Source organism: Pecten maximus, chromosome 17 (assembly GCF_902652985.1).
Source record: "Pecten maximus chromosome 17, xPecMax1.1, whole genome shotgun sequence".
In the NCBI taxonomy this organism is placed as follows: domain Eukaryota; kingdom Metazoa; phylum Mollusca; class Bivalvia; order Pectinida; family Pectinidae; genus Pecten; species Pecten maximus.
Window position 1 is genome coordinate 33,088,809 of NC_047031.1, and position 10,760 is coordinate 33,099,568.

Genomic DNA, 10,760 nt, shown 5'->3' on the forward strand with positions numbered 1-10,760 from the left:
AAGATAGATTTTAAAACAATGAAATGGGATATGTCGTTTTAACATAAATGCTATATACAGCTTGTTCTGTGGAGGAGGTCAACCGTGACCCGATAGACACCCATTATTGTCTCGTCCTACAATATCGGACGTTAGTTGTTTGTGTCACTGTTTAAATAGCCAGAAACACTACAAAGATTATCAATGATAGCAGGACTCAAAATCGCACTGACTTCTTAATAGTTTAATGTGAAATAGTAAACATTTTGTTAGAGACAATACCACGTAAACATGCTCTGATGATATCGTGAATTGGTAGGGTAGTCATGTTAAAGCATCTGTAACTTATAACGAAATACGAAGTATTGGTTACCAATTCGATCGAAGCGTTTCCGTGATGTCAAGGATACCAAAGGCTACACTATTATCCTCTATGTAATAGTTACAATGTTGTTCGATATGGCGATGTTTCCTCGTCCTAAAGTAACGATTTAAAACTGTCGATGTTAACTAGATACCTGGGATGAACGTAAATTAGCCGTGTCCGGTAAACACCTCAAAAGGGAGACTTAGGTTAATTTGCATATCTATATAATATTTCAATCTACTTGTTTGTATACTTTTTATGATATTACCTACTTCCTGGTATATCGTTACTAGTTCTATAATCGCTGATTAGCTGTTTTTAACATGACACACACTTAACTGACAAATATTCGCTTAAGGGGGCATGGTATGCTTTTGGTGGACAAATATTCGCCTGAGAGGAACATGACAAGCCTTGGGTGGACGAACAATCGCCTAAAGAGGATATGACCCGCATTGGGTGAATAAATATTGGTATGAGGGGGACATGGTATGTCGAGGATGAACAGATATCAGAAATCAATTTCACATTTGGTGGATTTGATCTTTGAGGTTTTGTTAGAACTATTCTGCACATGCATCAACATAAAAACAAAATATACAGATTAAGTGTGCATGTTATGTTAGCCGCGCGTGTATTACATGCAATAAAACCCGTATGTATATAGAACATAGGATATTAGATAGGCAGAATCCATTTCACTCGGCGTAATGAATCAGTCAACATGCATCAGTCGATTTCTGATATGCGACCAACAAAATCCAAATGTCTGTGATAAGATATATACCACGTTTCTGCCAGTCTGCGATACGTAATATTGTGTTCCGGAAAGTTAAAGCGACTATATCTGTAGATATCGTACTCATTAAAGCGACTATATCTGTAGATATCATACTCATTAAAGCGACTATAACTGTAGATATCAAACTCATTAAAGCGACTATATCTGTAGATATCATACTCATTAAAGCGACTACATCTGTAGATATCATACTCATTAAAGCGACTACATCTGTAGATATCAAACTCATTAAAGCGACTATAACTGTAGATATCATACTCATTAAAGCGACTATATCTGTAGATTTCATACTCATTAAAGCGACTATAACTGTAGATATCAAACTCATTAAAGCGACTATAACTGTAGATATCATACTCATTAAAGCGACTATAACTGTAGATATCAAACTCATTAAAGCGACTATAATTGTAGATATCATACTCATTAAAGCGACTATATCTTTAGATATCATACTCATTAAAGCGACTATATCTGTAGATATCATACTCATTAAAGCAACTATATATTATATATCTGTAGATATCATACTCATTAAAGCGACAATATCTGTAGATATCATACTCATTAAAGCGACTTTATCTTTAGATATCATACTCATTAAAGCGACTATAACTGTAGATATCATACTCATTAAAGCGACTATAACTGTAGATATCAAACTCATTAAAGCGACTATAATTGTAGATATCATACTCATTAAAGCGACTATATCTTTAGATATCATACTCATTAAAGCGACAATATCTGTAGATATCATACTCATTAAAGCGACTTTATTTTTAGATATCATACTCATTAAAGCGACTATAACTGTAGATATCATACTCATTAAAGCGACTATAACTGTAGATATCAAACTCATTAAAGCGACTATAACTGTAGATATCATACTCATTAAAGCGACTATATCTGTAGATATCATACTCATTAAAGCGACTACATCTGTAGATATCATACTCATTAAAGCTACTATATCTGTAGATTCCATACTCATTAAAGCTACTGTATCTGTAGATATCAAACTCATTAAAGCGACTATATCTGTAGATATCATACTCATTAAAGCGACTGTATCTGTAGATATCAAACTCATTAAAGCGACTTTATCTGTAGATTTCCTACTCATTAAACCGACAATAACTGTAGATATCATACTCACATACTCATTAAAGCGACTATATCTGTAGATATCAAACTCATTAAAGAGACTTAGCTGTAGATATCATACTCATTAAAGCGACTATAACTGTAGATATAATACTCATTAAAGCGACTTTATCTGTAGATATCATACTCATTAAAGCGACTATAACTGTAGATAGCATACTCATTAAAGCGACTATAACTGTAGATAGCATACTCATTAAAGCGACTATATCTGTAGATATCATACTCATTAAAGCGACTATATCTGTAGATATCATACTCATTAAAGCGACTATATCTGTAGATATCAAACTCATTAAAGCGACTATAACTGTAGATATCAAACTCATTAAAGTGACTATCTGTAGATATCATACTCATTAAAGCGACAATATCTGTAGATATCATACTCATTAAAGCGACTATATCCTTAGATTTCATACTCATTAAAGCGACTAAATCTGTAGATATCAAACTCATTAAAGTGACTACATCTGTAGATATCATACTCATTAAAGCGACTACATCTGTAGATATCATACTCATTAAAGCGACTATATCTGTAGATATCAAACTCATTAAAGCGACTATAGCTGTAGATATCGTACTCATTAAAGCGACTATATCTGTAGATATCATACTCATTAAAGCAACTGTATATTATATATCTGTAGATATCAAACTCATTAAAGCAACTATATATTATATATCTGTAGATATCATATTCATTAGAGCGACTTGATCTGCATATTTCATACTCATTAAACGGTGATTTCCTCTTATGAATAGTGGACTAGGTTTTAAATAAAATATACCGTAAAAAAATAAATTCGGGTTGCAAACACTTTTACACAATTGATGTTTGCTAACAATGTTACACAGAAACAAGAAATATCTCTAAACAAGTTAGTTTTAAACTTCTTCTTTCTCTTCTGTTCAAGGGACATTGTAAAACCAAAGAATAAGTCCTGCTGTATACCACAGAAAATGAAGGGGAAGGTCGAGGTCATATGTGTCTAGGCGGTGGAATAAGAGTAGAGAAGAGGGACAACCGGAACAGAAGGTTAAGGTCATATGTGTGTCCACGCAATGGAATCAGAGTGGAGAAAATGGACAACCGGAACGGAATGGAAAGGTCCTGTCATTTGTGTCCAGGCGGTGGAACCTGAGAGGAAGTTTACATTGCACAAAGGACCAAGTACAAGTTTTATAGCTCTATGATAAAATTGAAACAAAAGTAAGAAATATAACACTGGATTGATTGTCAGGTATAGAAACAAAATGTAGAGACAGTAAAAGCAGAAATTTATATCATAAAAACAATAGCCCATTGTTAAATGTATGTCTGTAACTAGTACAAACATGGAGATCGATGTTCTCATTGTTAGTGTATTTTCCATTATTCTTAACTTCAAGTTTTTTCTTCGCGATAGAAAAATATTACCTATTCACTCGTTTTGAAGAGGGGAAGTTTTATGTCACAATTATCACTATTATTGTTTTTATAAAATGATAATTCGCTGTACTAGAATTTCACCTCTCTTTCCATAATTTGCTTATGTTAAATATAATTTCCCCTTCGGATTAAAAGAGTTTCGGCCCATAACTTCGATGAACGACGCATACATATTCTAAATTGGTATGTTGATTATTTTGCATACATATTATATTGTTTTAATTTTATATCTAGAGGCTTTTTCAACGATTCTCTGATGGACGAACAGCTGTCGGGTGGACAATTGTCGACATGTACTATATCTGTTTAGATGTGAAAACTCTCCATGCATGATTTTTTTAGATATCTTTGTGATCTTTGATCGCTGTGTTTGGGGTCACAGCTGACATTAGATCATGGTCCCAGGGTGACCGGTGTAGGCCTGTATACAGTTGTTGTTTTAATTTCTATTTTTATTTTTTTTCTTAACCGTTTCATTTTCACTAAAATTGTTATCACATGCTCTGAGAAATTTGATATGTTGTGTAGTTTTCTCGTCATTATTTGGTAAACTATATGAAATTTCGTAAAGTGAATGCTTAACACGTTTTGTGATAGAAATAGAAGTAAATATCAATCGGTTATGTCGGAGGTAAACACTCAATCCATCGAGAGTGACGTCAGAACAACCCTGATCTGAGATCGTTATTAAATGTACCGGGCGTCGCTTCAACTATTAACCAAACTTAACTTAAATATTAATACCTTTCGGTCATAATTCTCACACCGTAGAGTTTGTTGAAACTTAAACTTGATGAAGATATATCTCCAATAGCACAAACCACACACAGACGATTACATTGTTAACATCCTGTAAGGGTACTCTTCTCTCGTAATGTAATACCAAGCGTGGCGAACATCACTCCAAGGTTTACAAATAACCTGAGTTTCTACATACTGTAAAAGTGGAAATATTCGCGGTGTGGAAATTTTCGCTTATTTCGCTATCAGTAAATCTCCGCGAAAATTTCCACACGCGAATATATTAACACATAAAAATACTAAATATAAAGATACAAGTTAGCGCAAAAATAGCTTGACGGCGCGAAAATATCCACACCGCGAACACTTTGGAAGCTGGCTAAGCGAAAATTTCCACACGCGAAAATATCCACATTTACAGTAGTACATCATCCTCGAAACAGCAAATGACAAATGCAGACAGGTGCCAATAAGACAAAGACAGAGAAAACCACAGATAGAAAGAACAAAGAAGAAGGAAAGGATGAGATAAAACCCTCAAATGTCAAATTTTCAAATTGTTCTGGGGTAGGAAAAATATGGCACATGTTTTAGATATGTAATCATTGCAAGTTATCCCTACATAAAACCTCTAATAAAGTATATATATTTGTAATCTTACAACATTTACAGTTTTGATACAGCTCTGAAGGATAAGTTAACTTATTTTCTCCATGATTTTTAGAGCTGTGAATTCCATGGTAACAACTTTAAAATAGCTTAAAAAATGCAAAATATTATGATATTTGACCCAAAATGACACAATTCTCTCCACTTTCTTTTTCTTAAACCTATTAGAAATTAAATATCTCTATCCCAAAGACAGAATTAATCTAGTTTTGACATACATGTATGTTGTACATTAAGTTTTTCCGCTATCCTACCTTGATTATGAGCCTCCATTTTTCGCTGTAGGCAAAACTTAATTCCCTGTGTGAACACACTTTCGGAAAATCCGAAAATTAAAAATCCGGAACTAAATTATTGATTTAGTTTTAACAAATGTGAAGCCTGTATGTACTACTTCATAATGAGCAAACCAATTATAGTGTACATTTTTTTTTTTTTTTTTTTTTTTATTTATTTATTTATTTATTTATTTATTTATTTGTTTGTTTGTTTGATTGATTGATTGTTTGTTTGTTTGTTTGTTTGTTTGTTTGTTTGTTTATTTGTTTGTTTGTTTATTTATTTATTATTATTATTTTTTATACAAATCATAATACAGGAATAATTTGCTTAACAAAAAAACTGTGTGCTACCTGGAGGTATAGCATATTTCGATAATATATAATGTTAATGAGTATTAACGATTTAAACCCACGTTTTTTATTTGTCTTAAATGTGTCGTCGATGAATAAATAGTCGCTTACTCTTCCAGAACGCATGATCCATTCGCCCTTGTATTCTATATAGGGTCGTTATGTAAATTATATTTTGTAGGTGCCCCTCGACGTATCAATGATTTACATACATGCCAGTCAGCATCCCTGAAACTACTGATAGAATGAATTGATAAGTATAGGTGTACAAATATAAATTGGCCGGTGGGTTAATGGTTAGATGCAAACTAATAAAGACGAACAGCGAAGTGTATTGGTTTGTATTGTTGTTTGTGTGAAGGCTGTCGCTGACAAAAATGTTGGGCCGTCCTGACGCCAGGAATGGTCGAATAGTTGTACGTGTCATCTCTCCCGAACCTTTATACTGACGTGTCATCTCTCCCGAACCTTTATACTGACATGTCATCTCTCCCAAACCTTTATACTGACATGTCATCTCTCCCGAACCTTTATACTGACATGTCATCTCTCCCGAACCTTTATACTAACATGTCATCTCTCCCAAACCTTTATACTGACATGTCATCTCTCCCAAACCTTTATACTGACATGTCATCTCTCCCGAACCTTTATACTGACATGTCATCTCTCCCGAACCTTTATACTGACATGTCATCTCTCCCGAACCATTATACTGACATGTCATCTCTCCCGAACCTTTATACTGACATGTCATCTCTTCCGAACCTTTATACTGATATGTCATCTCTCCCAAACCTTTATACTGACATGTCATCTCTCCCGAACCTTTATACTGACATGTCATCTCTCCCAAACCTTTATACTGACATGTCATCTCTCCCGAACCTGTATGCTGACATGTCATCTCTCCCGAACCTTTATACTGACATGTCCTCTCTCCCAAACCTTTATACCGACATGTCATCTCTCACGAACCTTTATTCTGACATGTCATCTCTCCCAAACCTTTATACTGACATGTCATCTCTCCCAAGCCTTTATACTGACACGTCATCTCTCCTGAACCTTTATACTGACATGTCATCTCTCCCAAACCTTTATACTGACACGTCATCTCTCCCGAACCTTTATACTGACATGTCATCTATCCTGGACCTTTATACTGACATGTCATCTCTCCCGAACCTTGATACTGACATGTCATCTCTCCCGAACCTTTATACAGACATGTCATCTCTCCTGAACCTTTATACTGACGTGTCATCTCTCTGGAACCTTTATACTAACATGTCATCTCTCCCGAACCTTTATACTGACATGTCATCTCTCCCGAACCTTTATACTGACATGTCATCTCTCCCGAACATTTATACTGACATGCCATCTCTCCAACCTTTATACTGATATGTCATCTCTCCCAAACCTTTATACTGACATGTCATCTCTCCCGAACCTTTATACTGACATGTCATCTCTCCTGAACCTTTATACTGACATGTTATCTCTCATGAACCTTTATACTGACATGTCATCTCTCCCGAACATTTATACTGACATGTCATTTCTCCCAAACCTTTATACTGACACGTCATTTCTCCCAAACATTTATACTGACGTGTCATCTCACCTGAACCTTTATACTGACATGTCATCTCTCCCAAACCTTTATACTGACATGTCATCTCTCCCAAACCTTTATACTGACATGTAATATCTCCCGAACCTTTATACTGACATGTCATCTCTCCTGAACCTTTATACTGACATGTCATCTCTCATGAACCTTTATACTGACATTTCATCTCTCTGGAACTTTTATACTGACATTTCCTCTCTCCCGAAACTTCATAGCGAGATGGGTTTTGTTTTCATTATACTGACACCGAAATTAGCCAGCTCTGTTTACTTGTAAAATGGCGTTAGGTGTCCTTAAATGACCAATAGCCTTCCTCATGGGAGCTATTCTTTTAAAATATTTTATTCCAACAAGTATAAAAAGAAGGTATTTTTACATATCATCAAGATTTTGTGTTGACAAAAGGGATTGGACAACAGGCTCAGTCTATATTTGTCTTTTCCTAAAGCCTCCTCGCAGAATCTACTGCCCCACTAAAGGTCAAACGTTATAAAGTGTTATGAGATACATTAGGAAGATGTAAAACTGTAAATATCGGATACTTTATTTATCCAGGAATTTCCTTATAAAATCTGCTACCTAGAAGGTTCCGCTATGCAGTTATCCCCCTGACTACGAAACACGATCGATTCTAACGCCATCTACAGCCCTGTTAGGAACGATAACTCTCTTATCACAAATTACAAGGTACGTAGTTCGTATTGGAGCGATAGCAACCTGACGCAAAAGAAATTACTTCCCTTAAAAAATATCCGAACGTAAAGCTTGAAATCAATACAATATCTAACAGTTGTACGTGTAGTCTATCTGGTGGTACAGAGAAATTGGTTCGTAAAGGCAAAACCGACTGAGATTGGCTAGAAGTCGTCTCTGTAGAATTAACTCCAAACTACGTACCAGTACAGTACACGGAGGATAAGGAAATGCTGGACATTAGTTATATAAGGACTACCTACAGTCAGGAAACATTCGTCATCTGGAAACCCTCAGTGAGCATATGTCTGGACGATTTTATTAATTTCAACTGTTTCCGTTTTGGAATTTATCATGTAACACTCTCCTGGTATGATACTATATTGTTGTTCCACCGCTCCCTACATGTAGTCTCCGCATAACCAACTAAAAATCAATCAGGTAAAATTATTTATTACATTTCGGTAACCGTTCCCGTGCATTTCCGTCCGGACTGTGAGTTTTCCGGACTATCGGCGTCCGGACTATCGCGGGTCCACTGTATACCTCCTGATCTGGTCTTATTTTATTTCAAGGAAGTTTTTGTTTTATTTCTAGTGTCTCTCTTTGTCTCACTTTGGCTTTTAGGTTTCTGTTCGTCCTTCCGATGAATGTTGTTCGATTACAATATTCATCTTATGCCTCTCTGTCCTTTTCCGCCTATTTTATACTTAGTGTTATGTTGTTGGTACCCCTCTGGCTTTTGGTGACTCCCTCGAAACCCGTCCTCTTATGACTTTGACCTTTGTTGTCTCCTCGACTCCCGTCTTCACATGACCTTGACCTTTGTTGTCTCCTTGACTCCCTGTCTCATTTGACCCTGACCTTTGTTGTCTCCTCGACTCCCGTCCTCATATGACCTTGACCTTTGTTGTCTCCTCGACTCCCGTCCTCATATGACCCTGACCTTTGGTGTCTCCTCGACTCCTGTCCTCATTTGACCTTGACCTTTGTTGTCTCCTCGACTCCCGTCCTCATATGACCTTGACCTTTGTTGTCTCCTCGACTCCCGTCCTCATATGACCCTGACCTTTAGTATCTCCCTCGACATCGGCCCTCATGACCCCTGATTGTTATTTCTAGGATTCGGAGATCTGTCCCATGATACATACTATCACATGTTCGTCCGTTTGTCACATCTCTATAGAGACACAGATAGCTTGTTACGTAGATTCCATACAGAATTGAAGTCTATATATATAAGATCATGTTTACATAACTTTTTATATGAACGTCGTCAGCAGTTGACAATCTCGTATATCTGATATATTTTCTGTGTACAGATGGTGTCTGATATTACATACAACCTACATTTACCTACAGGGAGACATCGCCTCAAAATGATAATGACTATTCACGGGGCGATAAACCCAGACAATAGACCTACATTTACCGGAGCTGCACTTTCTAGTTGATGGTGTACGTCATAGACAAGAAATAGGAGACGAACCAGAATATATAATTACCAATAACTAGGTAATGTAATGGTCTACTAGGAATATCTACTGATGAATTTCAGGCAAAAAAAACACTTTGATATGTGACAAAATACACGTGTATATATTATTATATATAACTATACCATTGCTTCCTGTATATAGGTAACGAATCCCAAGGGTCTAATGTTACCCCACCAAGGCGTATAGTATATGTCGTGTAGTAACCTACTTTGTTTACATCACCTACAGATGTATAATTGATAGACTCGTCGTTTCCATTTCAGTTCTGTGTACCTGACCCTGACGTCTGTGTGTAAAGCTGACAATACATTAACACGTAATTCAAATACACAGCAGCACAGGTACTTGGGGGGGGGGGGGGGGGGGGGGGGTATTCTCGCGATATAAGTACGGGGACATTTATTTGTAACCCTGTGTGAGAAGTACAGATGTGTGAAGTGGTTATTCTCGCGTTAGAAGTACGGGGACATTTATTTGTAACCCTGTGTGAGAAGTACAGATGTGTGAAGTGGTTATTCTCGCGTTAGAAGTACGGGGACATTTATTTATAACCCTGTGTGAGAAGTACAGATGTGTGAAGTGGTTATTCTCTGTGTTAGAAACAGACTAATCTCGTGCTACTTGGTATACAGACATAGGGACATTATATTATACATCATTTAATGGTAACGAGAGCAAAATTACGTATGTTTATAACTCTTTGTGTAAGTATCACAGGGACATGTTACTTATTACTGTTTGTGTAAGTATCACAGGGATATGTTACTGATTACTGTTTATGTAAGTATCACAAGGACATGTTACTTATTACTGTTTGTGTAAGTATCACAGGGACATGTTACTTATTACTGTTTGTGTAAGTATCACAGGGACATGTTACTTATTACGGTTTGTGTAAGTATCACAGGCATATGTTACTTATTACTGTTTGTGTAAGGATCACAGGGATATGTTACTGATTACTGTTTGTGTAAGTATCACAGGGACATGTTACTTATTACTGTTTGTGTAAGTATCACAGGGACATGTTACTTATTACTGTTTGTGTAAGTATCACAGGGACATGTTACTTATTACTGTTTGTGTAAGTATCACAGGGACATGTTACTTATAACTGTTTGTGTAAGTATCACA